Below are 26,191 nucleotides of genomic sequence, written 5' to 3' on the forward strand. Positions count from 1 at the left end.
CCCGTATCAATATCGTTGATGTGAAACGGCCGCTTATAGCGTTTGAGTAGCCACCAGCGGCGATATGAATTCACTTCAACGCACACAGTCACACCTAACTACCCATCAAGCTACGTAGCCGCTGACATACCGGCTGTGACGTAACCTGCAGAACGGGATGCAGAGGTAATGCTCGTATTATATCTAGGTGCTGTTGGGTGAATATTTTGATTCGCCTATTTTACCCATTTTCTTTTTCGTGCGGTTTTTTTCCCTGCGTTATCGTTGCAAGCGGCTGATGGCATGCAATCAGCTGCCGTTTCACACCAAGCCAGCAAAGGCAGCGAAGTGGGGTGCCAGCAGTCAGTGGAAGAGCGGCCATTTTTCCCCCTCGGTTTCGGCAGTGCCATCCGCGTGTATCACGCTATCTCGGTTTCGGGGCTATCGCCACGCGCTACTTTCTTCCAGCTCATATTGCTCATGATAGTACGCTAGTACTTTATGTTTATTCGCGTTTGCTTCAGGGGCCGGTGATAGTGGAACTCAGTGATCGAGCCGGCGTCGTTGCATAAAGGTCCCACGAGCCGCTGTCGACCCACGCATATTGCCGCCGAGGAAACTTGTAAGTTCTGCTCCCAGATTTTTTTAAAGCATGAAATCGTAGTAAGCATGTCAATGTCGAAGACTGATTTTACAATTCTGTGTGCGATTGATTTGATTAATTTGTGGGGTTTAACGTCCCAAAATCACCATATGCTTATGAGAGACGCCGTAGTGGAGGGCTCCGGAAATTTTGACCACCTGGGGTTCTTTAACGTGCACCGAAATCTGAGCACACGGGCCTACAACATTTCCGCCTCCATCGGAAATGCAGCCGCCACAGCCGAGATTTGATCCCGATTCTGTGTGCGAAAATTCGAAGCTGTAATGTTGCACCTATTGCTTCACATCCCATAGAGAGAGATGTGCCGCACGTTCAAGAGTAACCAACGGCCACTGACACGGTACATAAACGGCACTTTATACTACTGAACACTTCGGATAAATCAAATGGTTTATTCGTGAAGCTTCTATTGCGATAGCAATCATAAGGACACTCGGACACTCTCGGCTGGATTTTGCCGCTGGCGTCAATGTCATGCACCGTATATATATATATATATATATATATATATATATATATATATATATATATATATATATATATATATATATATATATATATATATATAGTGGGAGTAATAATTCAATGGGCCAGTTAGTCTTCGTGAAGGTATGGGATATGGCAAAACGGGAGCGTTGTCAACAAGGATAAATATATTTATTTCCCAGCAGTTTCGGGAGGGGTCCTCCCTTCATTAGGGGATGAGTTATCCCCTGATCCTGATGTCATCCCCTGATGAAGTGAGGACCCCTCCCGAAACTGTTGGGAAATGAATATATTTATCCTTGTTGACAACGCTCCCGTTGTGCCATATCCCATACCTTCACTATATATATATATATACGCAGAAAGAAGGCACGCGGAATAGAACGTGGGCCCCCTGCGTCATGAAAGCGAGGCGTTAGCCACTCAGCCACCCCACAGTGCGTTCTACACCGTTCAAACGGCAAGCTATTTATATCTACCACATACCACTGCTGTGTTTTCAGCATTACCAGAAAGATGGGGCAATGAGCGCACGTCACCACATCGCGCCGCGGCGCCCATTCCAATCTCCTACGCGTACTTTGCCCGGCTTAGAGAAGGGGAGCGACGCCCCGTCGCGCGCCCTTATCTCACGGTGACGAGGAGGGGAGGATCGCACACCTTGGCTGGCCTCGAGCTTTAGGTTGAACAATTCTGCTGTAGTTACCGGGCGCACAAAAATTACTGCAATCATTGCAGTCTCCGTTCGCGAAAAGCGCGTGCTTTTCAGACTCCGCGAAGCAACAAATGAGACGCTTATTCTCGTGCATCCGTACCTGTGAATACGTTTCGGGCGTAATTTGTGCGTGAGAAACGCGGGGCACGATTAGATCTGCTTTTCATTCTGCGCGTGACCTTTTGAGTTGTTGCTACCGCGTTCATTGCTTCGCCTTTGAGGCAAAGCTGTGCCTTCTTTTCCTATAAAGACATATCTTCCAGAAACTTGTGAGTTTTTATGATATTTTTTCATTTGCGTCATTTCATTGAAAAATCATATTTTGCAAAGACAGACATGTGCGGGTAAAATTCGGTGACGGGACGTGAGAATGCTGCGCTGTTGAAAGGTTGACTGAGTCGCGGCGCTGCTGTGTTATCACGCGTAGTTTGTTTGATAACCACTGCAAATATCTCGCGTGCGTTTCTGACGCCACGGGCTATTGAATAGTCTTGGAAAAAAAAGATGATATAATCACTAAGTACTAGCCCGTTATTTGTCACAGAATCCACTAACCAGCTAGTAAATGCAGCTAGTAAAAATAACCCTAGCGAAAGGCACTACCTCGTTGGGCTCGTAACGAATACTAGCCCAAATACTAGATGGCTGGGTAAAAGCACTGCGTCGTTGTGTAGATAAAATTACTTCCTAGTTAGTAAGCGAATAGTGCTGACTCGAGTGGTTATATCATTAATAAATTGTTAGTAACCCCCCGCAAATAGAGGTTTACGCCTACTTTGTTAAACGTTTGTGTGCATGGCCGTATCAGACTCTATTAGAAAAGTAAAGGTAAAAACGAATTGACATGGCCCTTGTAAATTATTATTGCTCTTAATTACGCCTTCTAACTTTACTGGGGCAAGTGTGCAGCAAAGCAACATACTTATAGGGAACTGACGACATAATCACATGATCAAATCACATTCACATATGTATGATCATATATATGTATGAGCAAAAAGAAATCATATAGTAAATAAAGGCACTATAGTTCTAATCGGAGAAAAACAGCATGCAAGGCATTTGTGGAGCTTTGTTCGCATAGAAGAACTTATCGTTGGGCGGGACGACATCTTCAGTACTTGCTCTCTACGCTCGCCCGACGGCACTATGGTGAAGCGTCCTGTGCAGCTACTGTGCCCATTGGAAGCCACCTAGCATCATATATCGGCGCGGGAGACTGTTGTGACTTCCTTTTTTTCATCCCTCGCAGCAGAAGAGTAGCCATAATAATAATTGAGCCTCCTCACGAACTGACGCGTGGCCTCGGGGCAACGCCGTCTTATCCTGTTCTTTTTCTTTTTTCTTCAGTTCCATTAAAGCCTTTCGTCTTCCAAGACGTGTTCTTTGCTCGGTGTGAGCCGTATCACAGCAGTAAGACAGAGGTCCAACATTTAGCCTTATGGCACCCATTCGCCCCACATTGTTCAATGTTGCCCTCATTGGTCTGTTGAAGGTTCTGCCAAAGTCGGTGTGCCTATCCATATACGCCGATGATATTTGCCTCTGGAGTGCTGCAGTTACTCGCCCTCAGGTGCGTGCACGAAAACAGCGGGCAGCAACCCTCACAACAGCTTACCTTCAGAAACAAGGCCTAACTATATCAGCTGTGAAGTGCGCGTTGATGGCGTTTACACGCAAACCAATGACGCCATACCCTCTTTACATCAATGGGCAGAGTGTCAAATATGCACGGATGCATCATTTCCTGGGCACAATAATCGACAGAAGTCTTTCATGGAGCCCGCATTGTGCGTACTTGAAGAAGAGACTGCTATCTATTGTGCATATAATGAAATTCCTGTGCGTGAAAGCATGGGTAACTTCTGTGGCCTCCATGCTACAGCTGTACAGGGCCCTATTTCTGGGTCTATTGCGCTACAGCTTGCCGGTACTGACTAACACTTGCAAATCCAATACTAATTCATTGGAGAGTTTGCAGGGTCAGGCTCTGGGTATCTGCCTAGGACTGCTCCGATGCGCTTCTACTTATGCCACAATCATGCATGCCAAAGACCATCCGGTCAAGACATATAGAGTTGTGGATTGCCTCAGAGCGCACATTCGACATGCTAGCCGTGTCCCCGACCACCACTTGGCCCTTCTACCCTCCGGAAGACCACGTGCTACGTTTTCAGATGTCATAGCCAAGCACCTAAACAGCATTCCATCAGGATATACGCCAGCTGCGAGAATGGCATGTCCTTTGTGGTGCCTCGACCAGCCGCAAGTACGTCTGGAAATTCCGGGTATCAAAAAGAAAAGCTATCACTCCAGAGTAGCATTGAAGCAAGCAACACTGCTCTTATTATTACATGAGTTGTACTTGGACCGAACACAGATATACACTGATCGGTCCTTCTCGTCCAGCAGCTCATCAGGTGCCGCTGTAATTCCGGCTGCAGCAACAACAATCAAGTTTAAGTTGTCGCATATGACTACATTTACGGCATCAGAGCTTGCTGCTATAAGGGCTGGTTTACAATATCTCGTTCAAGAACGTCCAGGAAAATGGGTCATATTCTGTGATTCGAAGGCAGCACTTCAGAGTTTGCAGTCTGCCATGCGTAGGAGGAGTCATGAACAATCAGTACAAGAAATAAGACATTGCCATCATGAAGCTCTAGCACGAGGCCATGATATTATATATCAATGGCTGCCTGGACATATCGGTATTACCGGAAATCAATTAGCCGATGATACAGCCCGCTCAGCACATGAAGGAACTTTACTATTCCTTATTTATATTAACAATTTACCTGATGTTGTAACTTTTTCGATTCACCTTTTCGCCGATGACTGCGTTGTTTACCGAGAAATTTCATCTAACTCTGACGCTAGTTGTTTGCAAAGTGACATTAATATTATTGCCAGCTGGTGTAGAACTTGGCACATGGACCTCAACACTAACAACTGTAAAGTTTTACGTATCTCACGAACTACCGGACACCCTGTTAACTACATCTTAAATGACGTTGATCTAGAGTTTGTAACTTCGTATAAATACTTGGGGATTCATATAACATCTGACTTGAACTGGAATCATCATATTACCTATGTTATTAACAATAGCAACCGTATGCTAGGGTACCAACGACGCAACTTTAGCCGTGCCCCTCAAGCCGTGAAACTAACCATGTATAAAACACTAGTTCGTCCAAAACTTGAATAGGCATGCTTCATTTGGGATCATTTTCAACTGAACTTGACTCACTCGCTTGAAATGGTACAGAATAACGCAGCACGCTTCATTCTATCTAACTACCCTCGCACTAGCGGTATTACGTCAACACAGTTTTTCACTACAGTCACTTGAATCACGTCGCAAAGCATCTCGTCTAATACTTTTTCACAAGATATTCAATCATCCACTTTTGAAAGCTCAGTTCATTACCACTCCTGCCTATTACTCAGCTCGTTTAGATCATCAACATAAGGTACACGTCATTAGCTGCCGCACTAACACTTTTCATCATTCCTTCGTCCCACGCACATCCAACGACTGGAACCACCTTCCCTCAGACATGGTTTCCATTTCAAGTCACGACTTGTTTTCATCTACAGTACAGAATTACTTACGTGATGCCACGTGAAGTGTATATTGTACATATATATTTTTGTACTCTGTTTGCCCCATTCTGATGATACTTACACGTACATTCATTGTACTGCCTAACATCGAATTTTTATGTTTTGTAATTTTTATTATTTTGATGTTACTATGTTTGCTCTTGGTTATAGTTTTTTTCTGTACCCCACTCCCCTCTGTAAAGCTATGTGCAATTGAGGGTAAAATAAATGAAATGAAAAAAAAAACCCGCGTAGTCCCGATTCCTCTATCAAGGAATGATGCAGCAAGACAACTTTACCTGCTGGCTCGAGATCTCACACGCACGTTCTGGTCGTCTACCAGCTTCCAAAGGTGTCAATTTTATGAACTGGATCCTTCGCTCAAGATAAAGCTACCATCACAACTTTCCCGCTCCGATGCGACACTGTTATGTCGCCTTTGGTTGGGTGTTGCATTTACAAAGGTATACTCCTTTCGCATTGGTATGGCAGACACTCCTACATGCGACTACTGCGGAGCTGAAGAGACCATCGAACACGTCCTGTGCAGCTGCGCTTGCTACGACACACAGCGATGCCAGCTCCAGATGGTTTTGAATCAACTTGACCCCAGACCATTTTGTGTGCAGAAGATACTAGGACCTTGGGCATCTGCCTCAGTTGCGCAGAAAGCGACTAAAGCACTGCTGCTTTACTTAAAGTCAACAAACCTGAGCGACCACCTGTAGACTGTGTGTGCTCTCCGAGTGTGCTCGTGATTGTGTGTACCTTCTCATCTCTCTGCAACCTCTTTTCTCCCCTTCATCCCTTCCCCAGTGCAGAGTAGCAAACCAGATGTGCGTCTGGTTAACCTCCCTGCCTTTTCTTGCATCTCTATCTCTCTCTCTCTCGCTCCTCACGAACTGACGTGTGGCCTCGGGGCAACGCCGTCTTATCCTTTTCTTTTTCTTTCTTCTTCAGTTCCATTAAAGCCTTTCGTCTTCAAAGACGTGTTCTTTCCTCAGTGTGAGCCGTATCGCAGAAGTGAGACTGAGAGGTCCAACATTTAGCATTATGGCACCCATTCGACCAACGCCAGAGATTACCTTTTTGGAAGTGGTGCTTCGTGTGGGTAAATTGTACGACTATTTTTTCTTTGTTACTGATTTATAAGAGATTATCCAAGAAACCTTGGCCGACTGCCGACCATCAAACGAATGACTGGCATGTACTCGGCACCGGACCTCGCCAGCCCCCCGACATTCGAAAAGGGCCGGCCCGAGGTGAGCTGCCGGTTACACCCGCAGGTGGTCGGCGGCGTGGTTCGGGCCTACGTCGGCGGCCGAGTGAACGCCGATCGTGCCAATGACTAGGGGTGACCAGTCGGCAACACATTGGGCCGGCCTTGGTTGCCAAATGATCATAGTAAAACAACGTGCATTTATTTAAGCTGCCATAAAAGTTATTGTTGAGTGATTTTAACTAACATTCTCAGTTATATAGGGACAGATCTAAAAAAGGCCTAGAGAAGGGAGTCGAAGAAGTTCACATTCTGGCCTGAACCCTAGTGTGGTTCACGAGTGAATTAGTGTTATTTCCATGTAACAATATAAACACGAGTGTGTTTTCTTTAAAAGTCAAATACATTACCTGAGAGACAGTGAGGTACATTATACCTGTGGTCTTAAGCTCGATTGCTTTAATTGGCAGAGAGTACTTGTGGCACAGTCCGATTACATTATTGACCTAATAACCAAACTATTAGTAAATTAATTTGTACATGCTTTTGCCCGCTGAGCGTATCCACCTTGAGAGATTTTGCGGCACCATCATTCGCCAAGAGGGCAACAAATGTATTGTTAGGTTGAATAGAAGATGACTTATTTTATTTACAAGGTGAGGATGACATTCGGCTATTAGAAGTAAAGATGAAGTCCTCAGACTGCACCTGACAACGTCGTCTTCCACTTTCACATCACACCGGCACATACCACAGGCCGGCTCATACCGTAGCAATACAAATAAATAAATAAATAAATAAGCAAGTATATATATATATATATATATATATATATATATATATATATATATATGCCAGAACACTCATTCGATAAAATACGAGCCACCCTCCTCCAGTGAGGCGTCCGCGGGACTCAAAAACGGGCACGAAGGGAGTCATACTTCATCCACAGATTTGAAACCTTAACACATGTCATCAATAAAATCATCGGTAACCTATCGTTACTTAAGACGTGCAGAGGTGAGATGGGACACGAATTGAGTCTGGCATCATCAATATATTATTCCTCGACATGCTGAAAGGAAGTGCCCAATAGTTATCCGCGGGAATGGACCAACCGAACATTTTTCCATGTCCTGTTCGCATGTGTATTTTTGTTTTATCACTGTTTCATTTTTATTTTCATTCAATTTTTTTACTATTCTTATTATTATTTTAATGTGTATTACAGTTTTATCGGTTTGCATTTTCATAAGTTTCAAGAGTTGTGCACATATCTCTCGCACAACATCACCGGTTCTATTATTTCTTGTTAATATTTCTTTCATTTTCACATTTCACATTTCTTTCTATTTTAGGCCATTTTGTTTACTTATGTTTGTCTTTTTATTTGTAAGTGGGAGAAGCCAACCAGTGCCAGCCGGTTTTAATCACAAGCGCTTCGGGTTGGATACATGCACGCTGTCATATTAACAGCATGTGCCTTCTGGCCGAAAATTTAGCCTGTACTTTTCAAACGGCCTTGTGTGTTTCACCATCTTTGCCCCAAAATTTACCCCCTCCCCCCACACACATATGCAACGTGTTCTTGTGGTCTCCGCGAAACACATACTTCCGCTTTTACCTAAATGACCACAGAAGGGGCCGCATCAAAGGCTCCGTCTGCCGGTGGCGCCCCTTTCGCTAGAATTGCCTGCCACCTAAGCTCACCAACAATATCACTTCATGACCATCAACAGGTGCGTCGCGTAAGCCGCCCTATCCCCCTCTTCTTTCTTTCTCTCTCCTTCTTTCCTTCTTTTGTTCTTTTTGGTTCTCCTTTGAAATTTTAGTTGATTTATTTGGCTTCTGCTGCCTCTATTATTTATGGTCTGCCCAAACGTACCACACGTGCCCCACTCTAAACGAGACCTTTCTCACCCTTCTCTTTTTTGCTAGCTCCAGCCAATGAGACGAAAACTGTTTGGCACAGCACATGTCACCACTGTAAAACATTACTAATTTGTCGCTCTCTCGCGTACTTTCTTGCGCCACCATGTCGATGTGGCATGTTTGCATAGCATCGCACTTATTCACAAACCCTGAGGAAGACCGGTCCACCGGCCGAAACCATTGGAAATAAAACTAAGACAACCGCAAGCTGTGCTTCCCAAGTATGTTTGGCCCATTGGAAAAACTTCTTCACTATATATAAGTCAAGTAGATCCTCTGCTATAATGGTAACAACGAAAGTGTTGAATTCGACAGTTTCGACCAGAATCTGGCCTTAGTCAGGAATGAGGGTGCGTTCTGTTCGCACTCACGTTTACGTGTTTTGAGTGAAAAAGGAGAAGGAAAGAACGGCTAAGACAAAAAAAGAGAAAGAAAAAATGAAAAAATTGGTTGGGGAAAAATTCGAGAACGTTCCAGGGTTTACTGTGCTGAGCGAGTGGCATCGTTAATGTGTATTTTCTTAGAAGTATTGCGGTCAGTGTAGTTGGGTGGTGGTCACTTTATTGTAAACGTGGTCAGACTAAGGTAAGGGCTTGATTGTCGCAGAAGTTTTTTTCCTCTGTCTCTCGACCATCACTAATCAGGCGTCGGAGATGGTGTCCCAAGAATCCAGGGAGGTGGCGCCGAAGAAGAGGTTTCTTAAAGCGCTGTCTGTCTCGCTTTGAAGGGGTACCAAGCAGTGTTGTTAACTTAGCGAGAAAGTCGATAAATTTAGCGCCTTTTCAGTCATGCTAGCGACAATTCTATCACTTTGGAGTTTTAGTGACTTTGAAAAGTTCAAGTTTAGTGTTTAAAAGACCCCCGAGAGCAAAAGTTTTGTTTGCGTCTTTTTTACGGTAATCTGTAGATTTCCGTCATGTAATGCCAAAAGTCAATCGTAAATGCCCGAACGCATCGCATAATTGATGCTAGCGTCGTTAATTCAGGACAATTTCTTCAGTTCGAAACGGCTGCCTAAATACCATAAGAAACTAGCGCCGCTCAGCGGGTCAGCGCCTGAGACTACATGCGCTCAAACTTCGGCGACGCTGAGCGCGCCGTTTCCAAATAGGGTGACCCGAGGGTGGTGAAGAATAAATCGATGTGGGTGCGTTGAGCGCGTTCCCCTCAGGAAAAAGAAAACCATTTCTGGCGTGAGCAGCGAAAACCACCTCGAGAGCAGCCCGACAATAGAGCAAGAGGGTTGACGAACAATAGTCCTCGCCGGGTGCCAGTCGGGGTATTGTGCTCACCCCGAAAACGTTCTCCGAAGCCAAAAATACTTGCTTGACCTCTGCGACGTCATGAGGCAAGCCTCCGTCTACGTAAAACCATGGAAAATGTCGATTTTACCGGAATACTCGGATGAGCACTCACCTTCGCTTTAAAACTCAGTAAAATATCTTTTAGGCAACGATACTTCGTTGTACGATCTACTTGACTGAAATGTGTCCAATGAAATAATTTTAGGTTGTACTCGTTCCAACATTGTGGTAATATATTACATCAAACGTTAGATAGCAGCTGTGTACGAGTAGGTTATTGCTGAAAGCGAATTGACGAAGTATGGGCTCTTTGATAAAATTGCGGTACGATCATGAGGCTGAAAAAGCGTTCGTGGCATGCATGCATGAAATTTATGCACACCACGCATTCATCTGCTTTGCGGAGAGACAGAAAAAACTTTATTAATTTCCGGCAGAGTGCTGCGCTGGATTCTGACCGGTGATTCGGACTTAGAAGTTTATTCCGCGCCTTCCGCGTTTCGTGGTGAACCTAGAGTTGCTTGTCCAGACCAATAATTATTCTAGTTCAACACTAGAAAGATTATTTTTACTGACTGTTCACTTGATTCACCACAGCAGAAGTATATTAAAAAGATTGTTTCAGAAATCATCCCTTCACGTGCTTTATCTAGTCGAAAACTAAAATCTCAGGAAAAATATCACCATAATCATCATCATCATGCTTAGCAACTTTTGGCTGAATTTGGCGACTTCTGGCAGCTTCACCTCCGAAAAAGTTAACAGCACTAGTACCAAGCAGTGTTGCCGAAATACGCGAATGGACGTTTAACGTGAATACTATTTTGTTCTGAGAATCCGCGTTTGGGGGCTTCTTGTTGTGTATGTGGTGGCTGTTCGTCATTTCGGGCTTACAACCATTGATCAGTCAGTAAGAGAGATGAACGACAGTTGTACATCAGAAAGGGTAGTTACACTCAAACACGGAAAGGTATTTGAAGTTGTCCAGTCCTCGTCGCCGTTACAGTGCCGCGAAATCTTAAAATGTCATAATAACACACACACACACACACACACACACACACACACACACACACACACACACACACACACACACACACACACACACACACACACACACACACACACACACACACACACACACACACACACACACACACACACACACACACACACACACACACACACACACACACACACACACACACACACACACACACACACACACACACACACACACACACACACACACACACACACACACACACACACACACACACACACACACACACACACACACACACACACACACACACACACACACACACACACACACACACACACACATATATATATATATATATATATATATATATTATAGTGCTTTCATTGCTGCAAGTTTGCAAGTTTGTCATTTATGCCTTTTTTGAGGGTGTAAATTGGTGCATAAGGTGTGACTCATGTTGTTCACGTTCGCAGTTTTATTTAAATCCTGTTTCTAAAAGTGCGACTGACAATTTGTGAAATGAGTTGCCGGGAAGGTTAAGGTGTTTTTATAAAGGTAGATTCGGGGCTGATTTTGCGTGGGCTCTTTGAGTATTGAAACGAGTGCTAAAAGGCGTTTCCGTTAGTCCGATGTATATATTGCATGCCGCACACGTTTCATTCAAGTAGATATACCAGATTAGAGGAATCGCGTGTTAGATTTCCTCGTATGCTAATTGAAAACTTACATTGTGTGCTGGTTGCCTTGATTGACTCTCGCATCGTTTTCCATACAAGACATTGAGGCTTTAGACAAGGTCAGCATGAACTGTTGGAAGTTGAAGGATTGATTTGGGAGTTTACAAGTGTGTCTTTGAGGCTGCGTGTTCGTGAGTCAACGACGCCAGGAGCCGATAGGAGTGCGCGTTTCAAACGTTCCTATGTTCCAGTATGTTGTAATGTCGTTTAAGTATTTTGTTAACGTTGGGGAAGTCCATACAATAAGTTAAACACAGGTGTGTTTGTTGCAGGTTGTGTTGGGTTGGCTGCTTCATTAGAAGGTGATCACGCTTAAGTTTTCGAGCTTTTTGAATAGCGTCGTCATTACATGTGGAGGATATTTCTTTTCATCTAGCATAAGTTTTAGCCTTTGTGAGCTCGCGTGGAAGTTAGTGTCTTTTGAGCAAATTCGCTTAAAACGGTTGGCCTGGTCATATGCAATGCTCTTTTTACAATGGCGTGGATGATCACTTTGGTAATTGAGGTACTGTTGTTGATCCGTTGGTTTGCAATAGAGGGTTGTGAAGAGTTTGTTATCTTCTATTGTTATGGTAACATCAAGGAAATTTACGGTTACTTGTGAGTAGGTGTGTGTGAAGTGTATGTTTGCATGCACAGTATTGGAAGTATCGATAAAGCTTAGCAGTTCATTAACACTATGTGTCCCAATAAAAAAAAATGTCGTCTATGTACCTCCTGGATAGGAGTGGTTTCAAGGGAAGTTGGGACTTAAATTCGGTTTCTAGTTTTCGCATCAGAATGTCTGCATAGTTTGGTGTGAACTTGGTACCCATGGCGGTTCTGCTGTTTTGTGAGAAGTACGCTTGGTTGACCTCAAGTGAGCTCAACTCCAATACTAGCCTTGTGAGCCTTGTGATGGCAGGAAAAGAGGTGTCAAGTTGTGTACGGTGTGTGTGTACGTTTTTAATGCCGCGATGTTATCATCGTGGGAAATATTTGTATACAGTGAGGACACATCAAGAGTAACTATAGGTACGATTATTTCGGAACGCGCAGGTCTGCAATATCTCGAAGAAAATGTGAGGTGTCTTTTACATACGATGCGGGAGCGCAAGAATGTGGCCTATTAATCTGTCTACGTACCCCGATATGGGCTCGTTACTCTGCCTATGCCTGAAACGATTGATCGGTCTAGGTTTTCGGATTTATGAATTTTCGGGAATATGTTGAAACGACCTGGATGAGGGTGAACTGTTCGCATTACTCTGTGCTCACTGCATTTCTGTTGCTACAATACACGTGTATTTCTCTGTCGGATTCCCTGGGAGGCGTTCGTAGAATATTTAGTCGTTTAGTTGACTGTATGCTTCTTGTAAGTAGTCGGCTGTATTCAAAACAACAATAGCCCCTCTTTTGTTAGTGCTATTTATTATTATTATGTCAGTCCTAGATATTAGGTTTTGCATACTCTTTTTTTCGCAATTCGTCATGTTTTCCCGCTTTCTCTTTTGTCTGTGGTACTGCTGTAATATATCTTTCTGAAACACGTTATTATGTAAGTCCAGACACTTATCTTGGTGGCTTCTTGGTGTCCGGTCGCTTGTTTTGGGGTGGGAAGTCTAAGAAGTGTTCGCGCAGCCTCAATTTTTTAGCGAAGTTGTCGAGGACTCGGAATAAGTGAAACTCGTCAAAATATTTTCTAGTTGGGCAGAAGTTTAGTCCTTTCAATAATAGTTTCACTTCATTGGTTGACAAACTCGTGTCCGATAGGTTTACGATCATAGCGTCGTAGTCAATGTTGATAGGTGTGTTCTCGTTCGGGCCCTGAATGGCCTCAAGAGCGGAAGTGTTGTAGTCATAAGGTATAACATCTGGTAGTGTGGGGTTAGGTACATTGTCTGTTGTATCTTTGTGTATTTTAGTTTTAATGATCTCTTGGTGTTTATTCTGTTCGAAATCTGTTAGTAGGGTGACTTCCTCGTTTGATAAGTGGTTGTTGTCGCGCAGAATGACGTTGGTCATGGTGGTCAGTTTCTTTACTTGTTTTCCACTGTGGTTGATTGCAATTTCTGCTAGCTTGAGTGATGCCTCTAGAAGAACGTCTTGCCTTGCTACCTGGTTGTTTTCGTCGAGATTTGTGGCAGCTGAGGTGATGAAGAGTGTCATTTCTTTGGGGGCTATTTTAGCCCTTAGGTACACTTGCAGCGTCGATCTATGCATTTCATGTCTGATGCGTTTATCCGTGAGCTTTGTTACTTAAAAAAAAGTGGCACTGTAACAGGAGAGTGGAAAGCTGGACTTACACGTTGGAAGTCAGTCTTCCTTTGAGCGCAGGTACGGAACTGCTGAAGTCCGCATGTTGTAGGTGTGTTGTGCAGGCCTTCGTTGTTGTAAAGAAAATCCGGGCGTCGAGCTGATGGGCTGCGTGGAGCTCTAAGCGAGCGTTGAGGACAGGTTGTCCACGTTGCTCATTGTTACTTTTGTTGTGGTCGGTAATAGAGGAATACGCCTGTGTGTGTCGGCAGGTCTTACCTCCTGGGTTGGTGCCGTGCCACTGTCGATGACGGTGGGCTGCATCGGGCGTCGAGGTGTTACACTTTCGACAATCGTCGGGAGCTCTGTCGTGCTGTCAGAAGCCTGTAGTGCTCCGGGACGTGTTGGTGACTGCTGGTTCCCTGGTGATATTGTTGTGGTCGCACTTGGATGAGAGTGGTAGGTTGGGACGACCACCCGCGACAGCCTCGAGGTTCCCGCGATAGAAAGTTTGGGCAATCAGCGCTGCCCCCCCCTGAAGCTCGGATGCAGTCCGTCCACGGCAAGGAAACGTGTCGCTGGTAGTTGGTCGAATTCATAGTCAACGTACGATACCTTGCCCAGTTTCCGGCAGTTCGACTTGATTGTCTCATTGAAGTTACGAGCTTCTCTGTTGAAACGGTAGAAGAATTTTTCGTTGGAACGTTGCAGGTGCCTGTTTGTGGATCGTGGCAAGACGCATGACACGATTAGCCTGTGAAGTTCCCGGTGTCTTCGAAGGAAGGTATTTACTGGGCTGCGAAGAGATTCATCCGGCCCACCAAATTCAACATCAAATTTTCGCAACCGTCTTCCGCATGAATGTATATCTTGCTTGAAAGCCTGGAGAGAAAATGGTGCGATTTCAATTATTTTTAATGAATTTATGGCAGTCTATAACTCATATAGAATCTACATGAGACAACTGATTTTCATCTCCTAACCATAGTTGCAAATAAGGCGCTATTATAAAGTATTCGGTGAAATGCATGTCGCGAATAAGTGTTGCGGCGTAACGTCCCAAATTCACGTATAATCTTGAGAGATGCCGCATAGTAGAGGGCTCCGGAAAGTTCGACCAGCTGAGGTTCTATAACATGCACCTAAATCTTAGTACATTTGCCTGAAGCAATGTCACGAGTACATTCTACCGTAAGTGTAGTCATGACTGAAAATCAATGCACTGTGTTTCACGGAGGGCGAGCAATTGTAAGTTTGCAGCCACGATTCAACAACGCAATAACATTAGGTCTGTTGTACGTAGAGGACGTTCAAATATTTGCACATGCATTTGAGACATTTGTTGAAGGGACTTAACGAAAAGTCAGTTTATTTTATATATCTATGCGAGTGAGTTGTTATGAAGTGTCTATACCATGCGTACCTAAGCTTATGATTATTACAGAAGCAGTCGCACGCGCATTAGCCCATGAGGCCGATTTCGACAGAAGTCAGCAAAATGCAACCAGTTTTATTGGGTATACTAGAACACGGCCGGCCAAGACCGCACTTGCGCGTGCTTCTTACGGCCTTCTTATTAGTCGCTAAAGCAATGAAAAAAATTATGAGTATATTTCCCAGCCCGTCAGCGGTAGAGGGGCTGTAAACATGACCTTGCATCTCCTGTGCCGTGCGCACGGCCCAAGGGTGTTCAAAGTTAAACCGTAGAATGGGGGTTCTCGACGAAGAGCGGGGAGATGATTATTCAAAAAGTGAGGGGAGATAGTCTCCTTTAAAACAAAAAGGCTAATGTGATCAGACTGCTCACCGTCTAATGTTTGTATCTTATGTGCTCATTGATAATACCAGCTGAAACTTAGTCACATTGCGAAAAAATTGGTTAACGAGGTATCATGCAGGAGGCATAAAACACTGGCAATGATTGGAGAGAGTGAGAGAGATAAACAACGCTGCAACTGTTCTACAAAGAGAGACCATCAAAGAGATTCGGCCCATGGTCTCGCTGGACAACAATGCCGCAATCGAGAGAGGCCACTCACAGAAATGACGAACACGCCTTCTCTTGGCTAGCTATTTTCTATTTCTTCAATTTTACAAATACACTCGGAGTGTCTTTGAGAGCTAAAAGCAGTGGTCAACCTCTTGACAGCTCTTTAAAACACGCACGTGAGTTGTATCTCAAATGGTTAAAAATAACTGCGTATAGGGACAGAAACTAAAAAAAAAAAGAGATGACACTTGTAGCTGAGCAACCCCTTTGGACGGCCCGCCCTGAGAATGGCGGCGTGTAATGTCAAAGTGTTAGCACCACCTGAAAACAATAATTCTGGAGACCCCAAGCTCTTTGGTGTCCTTTTGTACTGCAAATAAGACCCATGAAAAAAGCATATAACGTCACTGCTTACGCTCACCAGCTGCTTTGCCTAGAACTAAAACTATGATTGATTGATTGATATGTGGGGTTTAACGTCCCGAAACCACCACTTGATTATGAGAAACGCCGTAGTGGAGGGCTGCGGAAATTTCGACCACCTGGGGTTTTTTAACATGCACCCAAATCTGAGCACACGGGCCTACAACAATTCCACGTCCATCGGAAATGCAGCCGCAGCAATTCGATCCCGTGACCTGAGTGTCAGTGGCCGAGTGCCTTAGCCACTAGACCACCGCGGCTAAAGCTCTGGAGTACAAAGCAGTTCTGCGCTATCCTTCGAGATCGCGGAAAAACACAAACGTTGAAAGAGAAACTGCCAACGTTCCAACTGCCCGGCAAGTGAGCTTCTATGAAGTCCGTATAAATTACCTTCTGACTTAGTGCTAAAAGCAAGTGGTTGCTAATTTCCCCTTTTTTTTCAGCGTGGCTTGCTTTATTCTGAGATTTGCCCCCATGACTGAATTTTTTTCGGTGTTTTTGTGTGTTCAGTATGCAGTGAGTTTCCGACTCGAGAAGATGGTTTTAGAACATTCAGTACGCGCAGTACGTACACGGATGTATATTAGCTGTGTGATGGTGCATTGCTGTGTTTTTTATTGCAAGTTCCGTTCGGGGAAAACACTCAGTGTATCTTTTCACCAATATCCAATCAATGCTGAAATGTGCGCTAAATGGGAAAAGAGTATTGCTAGAGACAATCTTATCACCAACGATAAGTCTTCGTCGACTGTCGTATGCAGCAGGCATTTCCGCGATGAAGACTATGTGCCCTCGCGCCATATCAGGACACTTCTTCCCAACTTTACGCCTGCTCTTTTCGGGCAATAGCACTTGATTTCAAGTGCGAAAAAAGTTCGCATAGATCCTGTTTCACGAGCTTCACCCCTACGTGAAATATTAAGAAAGCGAAAAGTCAAGACCATCGAACCAGACCTGACAAGTAGCTTTCACTGGACGAGATACAGTAAGCGTTTGCACGTAAACAATGAACAGCGACGCTCATAGCACGGGTCGATACCTCGCTATGATAGAAAGATTTTGCTCCCAAATATCCTAGCATCGTTCAAAATGTGAGAAGGTGCAGCAACAGCAATTGGTGAAAGAAGAAGAAACAGCGTTCGAATAATATTTGTGCATCTTCAAGAATTAGGCAACTTCTTTTTTAACATACGGTGAGTGAAGAAGCACGCCTGAACTTATGTCCTAGCGTTCTGTGCGCTGCACAGAGCGGCGGAGGAGGGCCAGGGTCGCAGCACCCCCTCAAAACACCCGATGCGAAGGCGGTAAGAAGCGAGCGTCCAGGTGCAGTTTAGCCCGGTCGTGATTAAAAGTAGAAAGCACCGCCATCCAGCAAACACTGCATCAGTCTGACGGAGAAAAAACTTTTGAAAGAAAGGTTATTTAACTAAACCATCAATTTCTATTCAGTCAAAATAAAAGTCAAGTGTGTCGCATCATCGCATTGCATGGTAAAAAAGAATGCCGATTCGCATTTTTCTCGTCATATCTGACAAATTGCGCTCCCTGCAATCCCCTTTAAAGGTAATCTGCTGAAAGATGAACACGACTAATTAGTTGTTTTTTAATATCTCACTTTCAACGTCTCAAAACCACGTCTCAACAACAACAATAGCCAGAGGAGGGCTTCGCAAATTTAGACCAGGATGAACAGTTTTTTTCTGCATTTGGATAGGGGCTTCTCTTTACTCGAATTTTTTTAGTGCGTGGAATTATATACAGGGTGCTTTTTTTAGGCAATACATAATTTTTATAAAAGTTTTGTCACGCTAAGGGTCATTTCGTTTTTGCACATGAACTTAATATTCTCAACGTTCTCCTACATGAACCTAAATACTTGTCCAAGACAAAAATATTATTCATGCGGCTTAATAACACAAAATATTCATTATATTTAAATTATTGACTTGAGGGCAATTGTTTATGTTAGAGAATTGTAGGGCATGTGAATTCATTCCATTCCCAATTTTTTGAAATAACCAAAGTTGGACATAGTTAAATATCTTGAACGAACGCTAATGTCAAATGACAATTTATGACAGAGTGAAAGCTCAGCGTCAGACAACGTCTAAACGAAATATTATCAACAGCAGTTACCTACTTACCGAGAAATTAAAGTAAATGCAAGAAAACAAAAGGGCTGCGATAAGACTCATGATCTCGATTACGTCCGAGGTACCGCCTAAAATCAATAACTAATGATCGAACTAGCGGCACTAAATGAAGAACCTTCCGTGCATCAAGAGACATATTAAAATGCTGCTTGCTTGTTTCTGTTTGATTCATAAAAAAAGCGCATGCTGTTACTTCGGGGAATGACACGAGGCGAGTGGTTCAAAAGTTCAACTTTTGCCTGCTTAAACTTGACAGGTCATGCCCTCTAGTGGGCCTCAGCTGAACAAAGCACGTCCGTCATCTCGCACGCTATGGCAGTAAATTGTTCAATGGCCATTGTTGCTCCTTTGGCTCCCGCTAGTTTCGTACTTCTGTTAATAGTGTTGAAGGCCGCACAGTAAAGGCGGGAAACGTTGTACACGGCAACAGTGACGTGGCCCGTTCCGCTTTAGGCGGTTATTTTGAAGTGCTCTAAGGCAATGCGGACCACTAAAGCGTGACTTTTATTTCAAAATAAGCACTTCCTTGGCACGCGAGTAACACTACCAGGTTCGCGGACTGCTATTTCAACAATCAACGTCTACTTAACAGTTTGCTTTTAGTGTCCTTTCAATCATCGCATTTCAAGGCTGATACCGAAACAACAAAGAAATTGATTGAAAACTATATAGTCAATTATTATGTGTACCTCCCCTACGTAATGCCTTACGGCGATGTAGGTGAAATGTAAGTAAAATAAAACAAAACACGCCCGACGCACAAGAAATTCAAGGACTCTGTTATGTTAAAACGCATCTACCTAGAACGAGGAAAAAACGAAAATTAAAATCAAGGAATGCTGAGGCAGAATATTTTCAGGAACATTGGCAAGCTTAAAGAAATATTTAGGTCAACAGCTTATTGTTTGCATTTGCAGCCTATATTGTGTTTCTCAAGCAATAAAATTGTGCGAAAATTATTTCACCTGTCCGAAGGAAAAATTAAAACGTTAACTAAGGAGTTTTTGTTAAGCAGTCACATCAGTTTCATGTTAACTGCGGCAAAGTCTTTCCGCCTCAATGGGAAGTTTTTGGATGAGAACCACAAGATAAACGCTGTCATAAGGATTTGATAAAAATGTATTGTACAAAAAGTTGTGTGTTCTAATCAGCTCATTATATTCTACGTACGGACGCAAATTATCCTATTAGAATATCATTGGTGTGAATCAATGCACTACTTTAACAAACAGATCTCTCAAGTATAATGTTTCCCTTAAAAGGAAGGTAACTCGTTCTAACTAGGTTCTTAGGCTAGTTGGTATATCTTTATTGAAATATAAAAAGGACGCCGTGTGACTACCATATAGATAAAAGCTCGAAACAGAGCAGAAAATTGGTAGATCCCATGTACAGTGTAAATCGATCATATGCGAAGCACGAATGAGGAATGTTGATTTGTCACATTAAAATCAGTAGAATTTTACCTGGAGGACGTAAATTATGCCGTACATGACTTCTCTTTTGTGGTTATCGAGCTTGCGCCTGGAGTTTGTGCTCAGTCCTGCGTTCACATCATGTATACCGAATTCGGTATATGTTGATTGATTGATATGTGGGGTTTAATGTCCGAAAACCACCGGATGATTATGAGAGACGCCGTAGTGGAGGCCTTCGGAAATATCGACCACCTGGGGTTCTTTAACATGCACCCAAATCTGAGCACACGGGCCTGCAACCTTTCCACCTCCATCGGAAATTCAGCCGCCGCAGCAGGGATTCGGTTCCGCAACCTGTGGGTCAGCAGCCGAGTACCTTAGCCACTAGACCACCGCGGCGGGGCATACACTGTAGAGTATAAACCATTGGAAGCCGAGACAACAAATGACATGTTCACTACAGTGTTGGCTAAAGGGAAGCTTGTTTTTATTATTTTGCTAATGGACAAGTACTCTTATAATTTCTTAGAGGGGTCCTGAAACACGTTTTCTACATGAACAGAAACCTTCGCCCGTCTGTAGTCGAGGCTTCTTTGGACACGCTAGTCAATCACTGTAGTGCAGTATGCGGCCTGAAATTTTTAAAATATTTCTCAGCCAGAAAAAAATTGTTCCCTTTTATTCCTGCAAGCGACGCCATATACACCGCACAAATGTTAAAGTTCATGGCCATTGACTTATTCGTTGATCATGAGATGCATAGTTACTGTGGCCGCCACAGTTGGGCGCCAAGTACCAGCGCACGTGTTCGCAATCGCACTGAAAGTCGCGAGTGTACAGAAAAAAAATCTCTAGGTACGTGCGAGGGACATTTTTGAAGACGATAGTCTTTCTTGGGACCTTCGACGGAAAAATTTTGGTCTGTCTGTCTGTACATTTGTCTGTTTGTCCGCCCTAATGATACCTCAAACGGCATCGAATGGCCAACCCCATCCGCAGCGCCCCCCAATATTGCTCAAAGTTTAGCGCTCGTAGTTGTGCAATTGTCAATTAAAAAGCCAACATTTCGTATGTCTGAGGCGCCATAACAGCATGTCTATGTTTTGCATGTCAGCCTATATACTAGAAGAGGCACACACAAGTAACTCTAAGGACTGTAGCTTTTATCGCGCGGCGCTGATAGTGCAACGCGATGCCCAAGAAGGTGTTGTCAACGCTTTGCTACGACGACACGGTTGTGGCACCTGCCCGTCGCTTTGCATTCTGCACCTTATCACCTCCGAGACTGGCACGCATCTTTTTCCGCGGTCGCGCACGCCTTCATTTTCGAATATAACTGCCAGATGGCACTCGTGTCTAACGTGCCTAGATGCGCTTGTTCGCCTCCGCTACACGCTCGAGGTACTCTAACGCAGTGCCTTCAGAATACCATTCACCGATGTTCTTGCGCAGAACATCAAATAAACGTTTTCTTTACTCTCTCCAGATGCAAGACTATTGTCTTTCGACGGCATTCACAGTGTAACATGTAGATTCGGGCCAATTTTTTCCAAGGAGGTTGTATACTATGTCTTCTGGTGTGGAGGTGCGCCCAGATAAGTGACTCCGGTCACCGCCATATTGAAAAAGGAAAGACTCGGAAGCAGACGACAAAGTGCGCTTCGTAGCTCCACCCTCGCAGTGGCCTTTGGAGACTGTGACATGCTTTTGTAAAGCAGTTAAAGATTTTACAAGGCCATGGTGACTTCGTGCGTCGCTTATGGCTGCACAAATCGCATCAGGAAGTCGCCTGGGTTCAATTCTCACAAGTAAATATTCTCGCTTCGTTCGCTGATGATCGCCTGTTTTTTCACGTATGCTGTTAAATTCAAAACAATATGAAAGGTGTGCATGCGTGTAATATATACGTAAAGCTCTATGGAAGGTAACTTGAAGCTTTAAATGCTCGCTGACACTACGTTTTCCATAGTTTTAAGTTTATGGACGCTGCACTTGCAGTCTACGGCTGTACGTATCAAACATTGGAATGAGTATAGGACGTCTGAATGCCCTTCGAATTCCAAGTTTTCTGGTGTTGTCTTACAAGGCAAGACTGACGGCATGCATGCATATTTTTTGGCGAGAGAATATTGAATTTGGTGCATGTTCATCGTGGAACTCGCAAACGTAGAGAATAATAGAATAATTCCATGCCTACGTGATTATCCGTCTAGGTTTCCGAAGACAGTGCGCTGCGTCCTGCCTGAGAACGTGCGGTTCGAAGAAATAGTTGGAGTGCTACGGACGGTGACCACCTCTGTTCTATTCACTTCGAAGAATGCTGTTTTGACAGAATGGGGCAGACAATAACTACACTGCGGCCTAGCAGTGCACCTTTGATTTTTCCTGTTTTCCAAGCGCATCTGCAAAAACCTGTTAGTTTCTACGTCCTTGACGTAGCTTCAATAGAATAAAGTCACAAAAGTAAGCAATTGCGACTTAAACAAGATGAGACATCTTTCCGTTCTATCTTGCTGACGAAACCGAAATTAAAATGCCGATAGACAAAGTTTCCAAAATGAGTGAGTGGCGTTATATCAAACATCGAGCTACCTCATTTCTAGGCTCTGAAGGCTGCGCTTGCGATGACAACCGACGTCGCCAACGGAAGTTAATAACTATTGTTACGAAGTAAAGGAAGATGGACAAAATCAGCTGACAGGCGCGCGAGTGTGCCAATCAGCCATTGTGATTCTGTCCATCTTCCTTTACTTCGTACCCAGGACCTCCACCAATATTTTACGGGGTCAGTGATTTCTGTATAAATGCAATTACAGAGGAACAACCTCAGGCGAGAATCACAATAGCTGATTGGCACACTCGCGCGCCTTTCAGCTGATTCTGTCCATCTTCCTTTACTTCGTAACAATATTATGCATAACTAACGCCACTACAATCGTTCTTATAAACGGTTCATTTGAAGTACGTCTCTTGGAGTTTGTCGGTTGCAGGCGACACCGGTGCTTCAGTTTTGGTTCCACCTGTAAATTGTTTGGAATTTCATAGTACTAGAAAATTTGCTGGTGACTCCCAGTTTACCTAATTACCTGTATTTTCTTAATTTAGGTTTAATTACTTACTTACTTACTTATGTATATTCTCTGGTAATCTGCCGACACACACACAAGCACATATATGGAAGAGGCAAGCAAATGTCGCGTTCCCCTTGATCTCGAGTATCTATCTGCAGGCACACTTCTTAAAACACCCAATATATACTACAACCCTATTGTACCGCCATAGTGCGCCAGCAAGGTCGATATGCGAAGCATCCCTCGACAACTGATTGATCTGAAAGCGTGCAGCTGACAACAGGGTGCATGAAATAATTTGTTTCATAAACAAGAAGAGGCATTTATTCGTTGGTGCAACCTAAAAGTGGTTTCCATTTTATTTTTTGTCGTAGAACTGCAAACCGACGTGCGCAACGCGCGTATTCCATTGTGGTCTATGGCGGGTCTGCCCTGTTTTTCTTCTAGCAACATGGCGGCCGGCGGCTTCACTTGCTCCCGTTGGCGGCGGCCGGGACTGCCACTCCAGAGGTTCTATAGAACCTCCTTGGCTTTTTAATTTACCCCATGTAATTCTTTCCTGCTTAGCTTTTGGCGCGCTTGTCGGTACGAGAGACGAGAGAAGGAATTTACAGCTTGCGACAAATCCCTGCCAACCACTCCTACTTGACAGATTTCACAGGTAGGCGCGTCTGTCGATTTGTGAGGCGATAACTCCATTAGTGAAGCAATTAGATGGTTGCATGAAAAATTGTTTAATTTGGGAAATAACATAAACCAAAGCATCCAAAAAATACAAGGCAGGAAATCTGCCAAACTCTAGTCACTGGAGCCCAAGACCTTTCTAGGCAATAAGAGTGAAGGTGAGGAGATCCAAAGTGCTTGAAGTTAAGTTGTCTGTAAGAAAAATTGCAAAAAAAAGCATCAGGTTCGCGTTAAACAGAACCTCCAGGACTTCTCAGTTATATTTTTTTTCAACCAGTTCAAGAAAATAATGCGCGTGGTTCGGTTAGCATTTACTTCGTGCTACAATGCATCAGAGCACCCATGAGTTTCGCGAACCTGTTCTTAATAAAGGAGAGAAATAATGTAATGTTATGTTTTGGTCGTCTGCGGCTAGTAGTAAAAACCTCCCGTCAAATCTGCCCCTAGCAAAGGCGAGAGTATTTTATTTTTAAGGCATCATAATAACAAAGTGGCGTTTATGAACACATTCACCCCACTTTGAAATCATCAGGAATATACAACCGTATCAAAGAAAATTAGAAAAAACCAATAAAGTTAAATCATTGTCTTCAATTGAAGTTTCTGAAGTGATCGCGTTGTTGGATTGCTTTGTCGTATTTGGAAGCACGTAATTCAAATAATACGTTCAACAAGAATGAACCACTACCCGTTGAACCTAAAGGCTTATTCAGCGACGGTGGCTGGTGCCTTCTCGCCTCAGTAACGTAGCTGTAGGTGAAGTAGTCGAAGGTCAGCTCCTGGTAAATATTAGTGAAATTTTCGCAGTATTCATTTGACACACTACAGTACACGTGTACTTGCTTACGAGCAGCATGTCCATGGATGCCACAAAAAACTTTGCGTCGAAGTAGCGGGGAATATCGTGGAAACTCCTGGGGCCGAATTCACAAAGCTTTCTCTTTGGCTACGCATTTTCTTAGCCAAAAATTCTCTTATCTGGAGGGACTACTATAGCGTGGGTATGAATTTAACTTATTCGGCACTTAAGAGAGCAAGTAGGACACACGATAGCCGATGAAACGACAAGCAAAGAAAGAAGTGTGTGCCGATAATATCAAGGTAGCACGCAAAGCGTCTAGCATCGAGAGTATACGATGATAGCCAATGATTTGCTGCATCTAAGTTCCAGTTCTGCGAGCGTCTGCTACAGCGCTTACGGGATGCCGCGTACGTTGTAATAGACGTTTTGGTGGGCTGTGCAAAGCCAAGCACTCGCCTTTAATCAACGACTGTTGCTAAAAAAAATCATTTCTCGATGACCTTAAGCCACCGAGCAATCCATGCACTATCTCGCCAAGTACAAGTAAATAACACTTCATGTGCACCACATAAATGGAACCACACATAAATCGATGCATGCAATGTTTGAAAATGTGCCTGGAATGAATGTCTTCCCTATTTAACGCGACCAGTTACCTTACATTTCATTGAAGCTACGCTGCTACTTAACTAATTCGGTGCAATCAATCACGGTATAGTGGTGAACGTAAGGGTGTTTTGTACCTATAGTCAAAGGTAGCCTTTGTTACAATAATCTTATTACAAGACACATGAGCGACTTTGGTGCTAGCAGACGAATTGTGCGTAAATAGATAACAGCAGTAATCAAATGAAATTGTGAGCGCAATTTCGCTGGTTCCATGCACCACAGCATTTTTATAAACCTGGAATGCGAGAACGTGCATACGCTTACGTTTAGGTATATGTCTACGTAAAATTAGGGAGACTCGTCGGGAGGTGTCTCAGTGCTAATGCTTTTCCCGAAACACGGTCTAAATATTTCGTCCAGCGTTGTTTGAGTGCGCAAACAAAGAAAGGGACGTGTATACGAGTGTTGAGGTCGAGAGACGTTATCACACGTGCGAAAAGAATGAAAAGAGAGAGAGAGAGAGAGAGAGAGAGAGAGAGACTCTCGTTTCGGCTTCGCGAAAGCTTGAAATTGATAGATAATAAAGACAATTTTCTGGCCCAGCAGACGTCAGGGAAAGTCTCCGCAAAGCAGTGTCAGATGCTCGGAGAGCATAAAAAAGTGGAGTACGCTTTATATGAGAGTGACAGCCACTCAGAAAGCAAGATGAAGTGTGACTGTCCTTAAATGTGAGAATCAATGCTAATTAGGAGAGTTGAGTTAATGAGCCAAAACTTTTCTAAATAACGATAATGGAAGCAAACTGAGCATTCATCTAGTGAAAGTGACACTAGTGACAGTGAACTCATAATAGTTGATTAGCGTTGTCACAGGCCGATATATATTTTTATTTTCTTATTTAAATTTGGCAAACTATGAGAAGGTAGCCTACGTTAGAGCCGGCTACCCCAAAGTCATGATAGTAATGTACAAGAATAAATAGCGCACAGTTATACATTCACAAGTGGCGGTTTCTATCTTCTAGTAACCTTCGGCAAACGCATTCTATTTTTTCTATTTTTGACAAAGTTTCACCAGACGTTTTTGCATTTGCCTTCATTCGAAGGAATGACGATATATCAGCAATAGGGCGAATGCAAGCACTGCTGCAGTGGA

At 43.7% G+C, this 26,191-nt stretch overlaps 1 long non-coding RNA gene across 1 annotated transcript in view; it reads left to right on the forward strand.

Annotated features, from left to right (window-relative positions):
* The first annotated feature begins 386 nt into the window (after window positions 1-386).
* LOC119160986 (uncharacterized) overlaps window positions 387-26,191 on the forward strand; it is a 182,113-nt gene continuing 156,308 nt past the window's right edge. Inside the window, exon 1 of the long non-coding RNA XR_005108389.2 lies at window positions 387-601. This is a non-coding gene — a long non-coding RNA (uncharacterized LOC119160986). The remainder of the gene's footprint in view (window positions 602-26,191) is intronic.

This window comes from Rhipicephalus microplus, chromosome X (assembly GCF_043290135.1).
Source record: "Rhipicephalus microplus isolate Deutch F79 chromosome X, USDA_Rmic, whole genome shotgun sequence".
Taxonomy (NCBI): Eukaryota; Metazoa; Arthropoda; class Arachnida; order Ixodida; family Ixodidae; genus Rhipicephalus; species Rhipicephalus microplus.